Raw genomic sequence first — 10,286 nt, forward strand, 5'->3', positions numbered from 1 at the left:
TCTAGAGGCCCACTAACATAATTAAACCTATGCCAACATTCACAGAATTCCTGAAAATTGGGTCGTTACAATTAGTCCATAAGTCCTGTGCCAATAGAATATTATACCTAGTGGTAGCTATGGTCGTGGTCGAGTAGGACATGACAGTCGTGGAGAACCTTTCCCGGTGGAGTTTTGGTTCCTATGTGATGATGAGCTTTAAGAGCTCTATATAACTGTGATAAAATCAGGAACTTTTTAGGGGATATTAGGAAGAATAATTACTCGAAAAAAATAATCGAATTTAATAATTAAAAATAAAAATTTCTAAAATCTAATAAAATAAAAAGTAGTTTCAATAAAAATAAAAAACATAAAATAAATAAATATTTTTAAACATCTTCATCACTGGATGGTTCGCGAGGTGGGACTAGCGATGAGATGTGGAGGTGTTGACAAATCTGTTGAAGAGTAGCATCAATGTTGTCAAATCGTTGAAAACACTGCTGCTCGAGTCGGGTGAGGCGCCCAGTGATGTCAGCATATGAAGCCGCCGTATGAACTGGACGAGAGGGTGGTGGTGGCTGAGTTGGTGGGTCCTCGTGCTGTGGTGGGACATCATCAGGAATGTCCTCGTAGGCCTTCTCCTCGGTAGATTGGGTGAGACGATACTGGGAAGGGTAGGTTCCTCGGTGACTCTCGATCATCCTTATGCTAAGCATGCTCGAGATGCCTTGTGGAGACATCTGACCGATGAGGGTGAGGGATAATTCTTGGGTTGCGGTGTCGAGGAGCTCGAAGTGTCGAGCCAACCTAGTCACGTAAGGGCCAATGGAGATGACCCTTTTCCGATGCCGCTCTGTCTGGTGCTAAATCGCAAGGGCAATGAAGACGTCGTGGGTGTTGACGACGCCAGTGCTCTCTCACCTCCTTGTAATCATGTGAGCTAAAATAGCGTTTAAGTACCTCAGGGATGGTGGGAGCGGCTAGGATTGTACGAGGCAGTGTTAAGGGCCAAAGTGTGCTAGCACTTCGAGGGAGAGAAATGTATGTGGCGACTAAGAGCATGTAGTTCATTCTCCTCCCTGAACTCCTCCGTATATAAGCCTAGTGCCGCACCAAACTCTGGGACGCTTAGCTGGCAAATTAATCTGCCTAGGCGAAATTGAACCATGCCGGGATCATCGTACCTTGTCATTACGGTCTGAAGATGAGTAGAGTTCCATTGTGAGCTCGAGGTATGTCAGCTCGATAATCCCGAAGAATAGCTCCCAAGGGTCTGTGGTTAGGAGAGCCCGAATCACGTCAGCCATCTGAACTTGTTCTATGGCAGCCCAGTCGATACAGCGGCCCGTAATTAAGGGTTGGGCCCAAAGTATTTGGAACAGTTCTTCCTGAGGCCCTCGATGGAACTACAGGAGAGGGTGACGAATTTTCGCGGTTGGACCCACGGAAGATGACGCTCCCTTCCTTTTCTTCGAGGCTGGTACGTCGGTTTTCTTTCCTTTTAAAAACGACATGGTACCTGCCATTAGAATCATCAAGTCATCTTGATGAGTGGTCAAAGTAGAAGAAATACAATTTTCAATTAAAAAGCCAAATTTTAGCCACAACCAAACATAACTAATATAATAATTTCGTGACTTTATCATTGTATGTAGTAATGGCATGTGTAAGACAAAAGAATGAAGCTTTCCTAACAATATGAAATGTATGATAAATAATTGAAAAATGTAAATTACATGAGAGACATTGGCATGGAAATGTCATGAGGATGGGCATGGTAAAGTCATGGGTATGAAGTTTCCCTAATCACTTGATTTTAACATGCATTGTATAATACTAACATAAGAATGCAAACTAAAGGATAAAATAATGAGCAAAATGAAAACTAGTTCAAAAGCAATGAAGATTATGGTAATAATAAGCATTAGTAATGACTAAAATAGAAGTGAAGGGAGTAAACAAACGCTAAGGGAGAGAGATTGAGCGTAAAAAACAAAGTTGAAGGCGGCGCACGGGCATGGCAGGGGGGCCGTGTGGAGTTGTAGCGGGTAGGGGGTTTTTGAATGGAAAAAAAAGTGAATATTGCAAGATGTTTATAGATTTTGAGGCACACGGCCATGTCACACGCCCGTGTCCCCCAATTTTAGCCTGTGTGATTTGCGAATTTCAAATTTGGGTGCGTCTGACATTTAGTACACGCCCGTGTTCCTTGGGCATGTGGGTTCACACGGCCGTGTCGCACGACCGTGTCTAGCTTCGTTCGTTTCTCCCACGCCCGTGTGTGCAAGCCCCACGCCCGTGTTAATTTAACAGGTTCGACCACGGGTGTTAGACACGGGCGTGTCTCACGCCCGTGCTAGTTTTTCTGTTTCAGCCACGAGTATTCCACACAGGCATATCGCACGCCCGTGTTGTTTTGGTAGGTTTGACCATGGCCATATCGCACGGTCGTGGCGTTTAATCGTAGCCCATGTTGGGGAAATCTTTTGCCCTGTTTTCACACGGCCTTACGCATGCCCGTGTGCTTGGCCGTGTCTCTATGGAAACACTTGTGTTCAAGATTTCTATTAGTAAGTAATACCAAAATTTAAAGAAATTAATATTGTTAGTGCTCGAGTTACCTCCCGAAAAGCACTTATTTATAGTCTAAGCTCGACTTACCTCTTCAGTGAATGGTCATGGTGGTTTGAGGAGTTTATTCTCCTCATTCCTGCTATCAATCTAATCAACATAAGGTTTTAAGCGGGTGTTGTTTACCTTAAAAGTGCCGAACTTGGGATGACTCACCTCTACCGTACCGAATGGAAAAATACTGAGTACCGTTAGAGTGATTTCCTTATTCGGTGTGGTAGTGACAATGTGGGGATCTACGGCATCTAATAAGATTTTATCACCAACCTTAAGTTGATTTGGAGATAAAATTCTATATATTTGAAAGACTTATAGGTTATTAGGTTTTACTAAGTATTAAAAGCACTAATATATTATTTGAAGGATATATTTTGTGAATGCATTTGAGAGTAAAAAAAGTTGTGTTTAAAATCTAAGTTCTCAAATGAGAACTTAAAGGTGAGTGGTCTAGGCCTTTAGATACAAAAATGGGGTTGTTATACTATGTGTAACATCCCAAAATTTTTAGTGTCGTAATTCATATCATATTGGTGAACGAGTAAATAAAATTTCTAGTACAAGTGTTGGTTAAATTGGAATTATTCATTAATTAAATATAACATTGGGAATGTAACACCCCGTACCCGAGACCGTTGCCGGAGTCGAACACGAGGTGCTAACAGACTTAATTCATTTATTTGCACAGTCCATTTTAAAAATTTCCAGACAAGCTGGCTAACTGCGTCACTGTCACCTTAAAAATCATATCTCAAGTTCCAAAACTCGAAAACCAGTTCCGTAAATTTTTCCTGAAACTAGACTTATATTTCCATCTAAAAATTTTTTTCTAGAAGTTTTTGTCAAGCCAATTAGTACAGTTTATTAGTTAAAGTCTCCCCTGTTTCAGGGTTCGACTACTCTGACCTTCATGCATTACGACTTAGATATCTCCCTGTACAGGGCCTCAATACTTATGCCGATTGTTTCTAAAGAAACTAGACTCGAAAAGGAATCTGTACATATAGTGCATGACTTATAATTATCTCTGGTTAATTTATAGTGAATTTCCAAAGTCGGAATAGGGGATCCAGAAATCGCTCTGGCCCTGTTTCACGAAAACTTAAACATCTCATAAAATACGGCTCATATGATCGTTTCGTTACTTTCATATGAAAATAGATTCATCAAGGTTCGATTACATAATTTATTCACTAGTTAATTCCATTCCTACTATTTTTAGCGATTTTTCAAATCCACATCACTGCTGCTGTCAGCATCTATTTTTAAGGTAAACTTTACCTATTTCATGGTTTTCCATGGATCAACTAAAATTTTGTCATACATACCACCAAAATGATCGTGATTAACCATTCTAATGGCTAATAGTTACCAACATTTCCATAACACTCCATGATCAACATACAAAATGATTATAACGCTATGCTCAAAATATATATAAGCCATTTTCGCATGGCTAACCAAATATATACATTACCGAAAGGTACATGACCAACACCAAAGGGTAGTCCTATACATGCCATTTTCAGAGTTCAACTAAAAGAGTACCAAAAGGGCTTTGATAGTGTGGATGACTTCGACTTTGACACTCCCGAATCCGATAGCTGACAAACCAAAATCTATAAAACAAAGAATCAAAGAAACGGAATAAGCATTTAATGCTTAGTAAGTTTTGAGTAATGAAATCATGCACAACTGAAGTATAGCATTCATATGACTAAACGAATAATTTCATATACACATATTCTCACAATCATGCCTACTTCACATTTCCAACCCTTCTATTCATACATAAGGAATCAACTTGACTAAAGGCCGGAAGCTTGTTAATCGATTGAGCGAATACTATTTAAAAGGAATCAATTATTCCAGTGCATATACAAAACATACCTCATCGTTGGGGTTTTACGAGCGTATTAATTGAAATTATTACAGCAAGATTGCTCATTCCCAAACCAAGTACCTTCGGGATTTAACCGGATATAGCTACTCGCTCAAATGCCTTCGGAATTTAGCCCGGTTATAGTAACTCGCACAAATGCCTTCGGGACTTAGCCCGGATATAGTAACTCGCACAAATGCCTTCGGGACTTAGCCCGGATATAGTAACTCGCACAAATGCCTTCGGGACTTAGCCCGGTTATAGTAACTCGCACAAATGCCTTCGGGACTTAGCCCGGTTATCATCTGAATATTCATGCACATATCAATAAATCATGACACATCTATATTTCATTTTCATAACTAGAATTCAAACACAAGTCACTTATCAAGCATTATCATTTTCGGCTCAATAGCTACATACAAAGAGCATGATTTTGATTTGCTTATAACATGATCTAATCGATTCATAATCTAAGTTCCATCACTCGAAAACTTACCTCGGATGTTGTCAAACGTCTTCAACGGCTATTCAATTACTTTTTCCTTCCCCTTATCGGATTTAGTTCCCCTTTGCTCTTGAGCTTAATTTAACAAATAAATTGATTTAATCATCTTGAACATAAAGAGAAATTCAAGGTACTTAGTCCATATATATATATATTAGACATTAGAGTCATATTTATGAAATCATGATCCAAATTCAACATATTGGCTAATATTCTCCTTAAGCCGATTATCTAAGTCAAGATAGAATCATCATTATGCTTGCCTATAACCGAATACATGCAACACCAATCTATCTATTCATTCATGTGTGCATCTTATTTAAGCATGTATATCTACAACCGAATTCATCATATAAATATCTATGAATTCACTCAAACAATCTCAATATAACACATGGTGCTCAAACCATTATTCAAATTTAAAACTCGGCTAGTACACATATATACACTAGCAATCAAATACTAACATTTGCACTTCACCTTAATAGCTAGCTTAGCAAACCTTAATTTAACCTATAATTGTTCATAACACAATTAAAGCATCCTCTCCATTCCATTAATTTAAAACACATACATTGCCCAATAATACCCAAAATCATATTCGGCCTTAGTACACACTTGTTAGCCGATTTTTCTCCATTTAGAACTAATGCACATATGTGCTCATTTGCTAGACTCTACTTCACCTAACTACCATTTATCTCTTATATTTACTACCATGGCCGAATGTTATAACCCAAGCCACACATATTGTTCCTCAAGGCCCTTCAATGACCACATTCGGCACCCCTTAGGAACAACCCAATTTCAACCTTCAAGAAGGAAGAAAAATATATGTACTAAGAGCTTCAAACTACTTGGCCGAATATCAAACCTCCAATCAATCAAAATTTAATCCATGGAATGAATAGAACTTGAACTAACCACCTTCTTTATACATAATTTTCCAAGAATTTCAAGGTACTTACCTCTTCCTAATCCTCATCCAAACCGAACATGAAGCAAGAGAACTCCTTTCTTCTTCCTTTCTCCTTAGAATTTTCGGCCAAAGATGTTAAAGGATGAACACTTTTTTTTCTTTTCTTTGTTTTCATCACCCTTCATCTCCTTATTTTATTACTAACCCTTTTATTTTATTATTTGTAACATAAAACATTAACACAACATGTTTATAATATGTTATGACCCATAGCATGGCCGGCCACTAGCTCAAATTTTGGGTAATTTGACATGCAAACCCATCATTTTTATAACATGCATGAATAGGCCACTTTCTAGCACATTTCTAAATTTTCTCACATAAGTCCTATTTACTAAAATTCACTTACAATTAACAAAATTCAAATATGAAATTTTCACACATGCATATATACATATAATAAGCATCAAATATGACGATTAATTATTTTTATGACTCAGTTTTGTGGTCCCGAAACCACTTCCCGACTAGGGTCACATTAGGGCTGTCACAGGGAAAGGCATTAAAAATTTAAATTGATGTACTAATAGTAAAAAAAAATTTGGACTAAATTGAAATAGGGGGTCTGTAACACCCTATACTTGACCTGATCATCGAATCCGAGCTATAAGATGTCACATATGTTTCCGAAGTAACTATGGTCAATTACATTCAAATACATACCATTAACAATTAATTACGAGTAGTATAAGCATATGATATGATGCACAATCATTTTCAAGTCTTATATGAACTTACGAAAGCTCTATTGTTAACCTAATGTTGAATTAGGACCAAATTGCAATGTTTTCAAAACATTTGGTTGATGTCACGACTTCGAGATTGATCTGCCACATTTCGTTATGGTAAATTAAGGTCTTTTCGGCACTTAACAAGTTTGTTTTCTAATGTTTTTATATGTTTTTATTTTATTTTTTTGTTTTTATCTACATAGGTATAATTTTGGTAAAATAAGTATTTTACTCATTTTTTAGTGTTTTGACGACCCGTAAGGCCAACTCGGGCCTCGAGTATGACTAATGGGTTCTTTTAGTATGTAGGGCATCAATTTGGGATTAAGTATAGAAAGAACAATGGGTGTGTCATGACATCAACATCCGACGTTGCAACACTGAACTTTAAATCATCAAAGGTTGAAAACAGGGTTAACATTGCGACGTTGTGACTTCATCATGACAAATTGCTAACGCCAGCGATTGTGTGAACAAAATTTTAAAAGTTGCAATTTATTTATTAAATCAAGGATATTTTAAGAATAAATTAGCTTAATGATTCCTTAAGTTTTGTCTATATATACATCCCTATAATCTCATTAGTTGGTTGTTAATAGCTAGGCAATTAAATAGTTTTATTTTTCTTTGTAATTTATTTATGTTCGCTTAGTAAGGATTCTTCCTATTCCAATGTGAAGGAGATTGCGAGCAGTAATTGCTCTGGGACTGCACCTCAATTAATTATCAATGAGCATTTTCTTTATTTATAATTTCACTACAGGAAAACAGACTTTTAGCAGCGCTTTTTTTAGCCTTTAGCGGCGCTTTTAGGCGCCACTAAACCTTTTAGCGGCGTTTTCTAAAACGCCGCAAAAAACGCTGCTATATGTAACGCCACAAAAATTTGTGGCGTTTATTGGAAAAAAATGCCGCTAAAGGTCAAGGCTTTTAGGGGCGTTTGTGGGAAAAGCGCCACTAAAGGTTAAGGCTTTTAGCGGCGCTTTTCCCACAAATGCCGCTAAAGGTCAAGGCTTTTAGCGGCGTTTGTGGGAGAAGCCCGCTAAAGGTCAAGGCTTTTAGCGGCTTTTTTTACAAACGCCGCTAAATTTGGCAAATTTGTAGTATTTTTTCACCAATATCCAGCCCTTCCGCATTAAAATCCAACCAAATACAACAAATATAATATAAAATGCACCAAAAACAAAAATTTAACATAAAAATACAACAAAAATATTAATTCTAAATGATACTTCAAATTTAACTAAAGATATATGATATAATTAATAATAAAGTATAATTTAAAATATTTTTACAATAATGTTAAACGTGACAAAACTTAAAACATTCTTACAATAAGAAAACTAATGTCTAAGACGGCGGCTTTTGCGATTGTTGAAACATATGCATCATCTCTTTGAAGTCAGAGTGGAGGTCATCGTACTTTTTGCTCGTTCGCTACCATCGCTCGTGCCTCGCCTCTCTCGCGCAGCCGCTGCCTCCCTCTCTCTTGCCTCTGCTCTAAGTTGTTGCTGGAGTTCTTCATATTTTCGTTGAACCTCGGCAATTTGCTCAACCGTGTTCGCTTGCATCCGAGCTATCTGGTCTCTTAACCTCTGAACTTCACTTGAGCTTGACTTAGGAAGGCATGTATTCTTGGAGCCGGATCCAAAATATTGGGTCGGGTAACACGGATCCTTGAAATCGAACCCGACCGTACCTTTCAGACCCAAAACTTCAAAGTGATAATTCATTATCAATGTTCTCAAGATTAACAGAACTATCACTCAAGCAATCGCTTCATATTCGCCTTTTTCTCCTTTAGTTTCTCCTAAAAATCAATTAAAGAGTTAGAAACGAAATATATAATAAAAAGAAATGCAACATAACTTAACATTTTTAAAACTACTAATGATGAATTGAATTAAACAATTATAATTAAAGATTATAAATATTTAGAATAAATCAAATATTATTAAGTGAATATACTATAATTTCTCCACTTGGATGTCATAGGAGATCCATCTTTCTTCCTATCGTAATCTCAAAAGCGTATACGTCCAACTTTTGTCCGGATTTGACTTCCTACAATATAATAGTAAGAATATTATTTAATAATAGAAAGTTATTAATATTTGAAAGAATTAATAAATTCATAATACCTCGGCCTCATTCTGAAGCAAAACTTCTCGACCCTGCCGTGTGCGTGAATTTTTGTTTTTGCCTGCTGCTTGTTCCAACTCGCTTACGGTCCTACATAATAAAATTATTATTACGTATATAGTAAACACTATATATAAGAGTTTGGAAATACGCAATCCCTTTCCTTTCTTTGAATTCCAAAATCTAACCGCATCTTCCTATTGATACCTCAGCATTCCTGGCGGAACATTTCTCAGTTTTTCCTCGAGGCTTATGTCTTTCTTAAAATATTGTTTCTTTAAAGTGCTTTTATTGTCTCTCCATCTTTTACCTAATGTCTTCTTGATATAATCATCGAAGACTTCTAAAGCAAGTCTCTCCTAAAAAAACATAAGTTTAGAATGTAAATATAAATGAAACTTAAACCAAAGTATTATAAATTGCATTCACATTTTGTTACCTTAATATTAGCGAGAGCCTGGTTTTTGTTGCTATCAGGCATGTGATGCCATGATTCGTAGTTGATGGGTAACATATTTGCATTTCGTGCTAAAATGCCCAAATAGCCTGCTAAAAGTCGAGCTTCAGATCCAACAGTGACCATGAGTATTTCTACTTACTTTAACACGCTCGACGGGATCTAAGTCGATAAATCTCTAAGTAGCGTCGTCCTCGAACTCTGCGCGTCCCACCACTTTCAATGAAAAATGATATACTATTATTATAGTAAAATTGACAAATAATTCAATAATAAAAGTCAACACATGTAAAATGAACATAATATTACTTTGAAATTCTTCAGCTCATCAAGTGTCTCCGCACATTCAAGATCCAACAAGCATCATTGTTCACTATTTCTTTCTTCCGAATTTGGAGTATTCGGACAATACTTAAATCTCGTACTCTTCTTCTACGCATTTTCCTGCAATACACATAAAATAATTAAAATTTTAGTAACAAATTACAACAATAGTAGTACATATAAAATAGTTAAATTATATAACATGACAAAGATTAAAATTATAATATTACATATAATTAAAAATTGTAAAATCTTACTACATCATTATTCAGTAATATCTTCATCCACATCATGTCGAACCCATTGATGTTGTGTATTAGTACTAGGATATTTTCATCTAAGTTTTGTTCGGAAAAGGTAATGTTTCGATCTTTCGACTATGTCATCTCTACTTCCATTACCCATGTCAAACAAGTCTCTAGGGGTGTTCCGAGTACAACATACCAACCCTCATCGCTTGGATCTTTCGAATAAAAAACTTGTTTCACTTGAGAGGAAAATACATATAGCTCGTCCATCAATTGTTGTCCAATGTGAATCAAGCGAGAGAAATTCACCATTGTAAAACCAAATTGATCTTTTTTAATTCCTCGACCAGTATTAACATCTGCTCAATCACACCGAAATAAGATAACTTTCCATCTGCCATA

This window comes from Gossypium arboreum, chromosome 8, assembly GCF_025698485.1.
Source record: "Gossypium arboreum isolate Shixiya-1 chromosome 8, ASM2569848v2, whole genome shotgun sequence".
NCBI classification, from domain to species: domain Eukaryota; kingdom Viridiplantae; phylum Streptophyta; class Magnoliopsida; order Malvales; family Malvaceae; genus Gossypium; species Gossypium arboreum.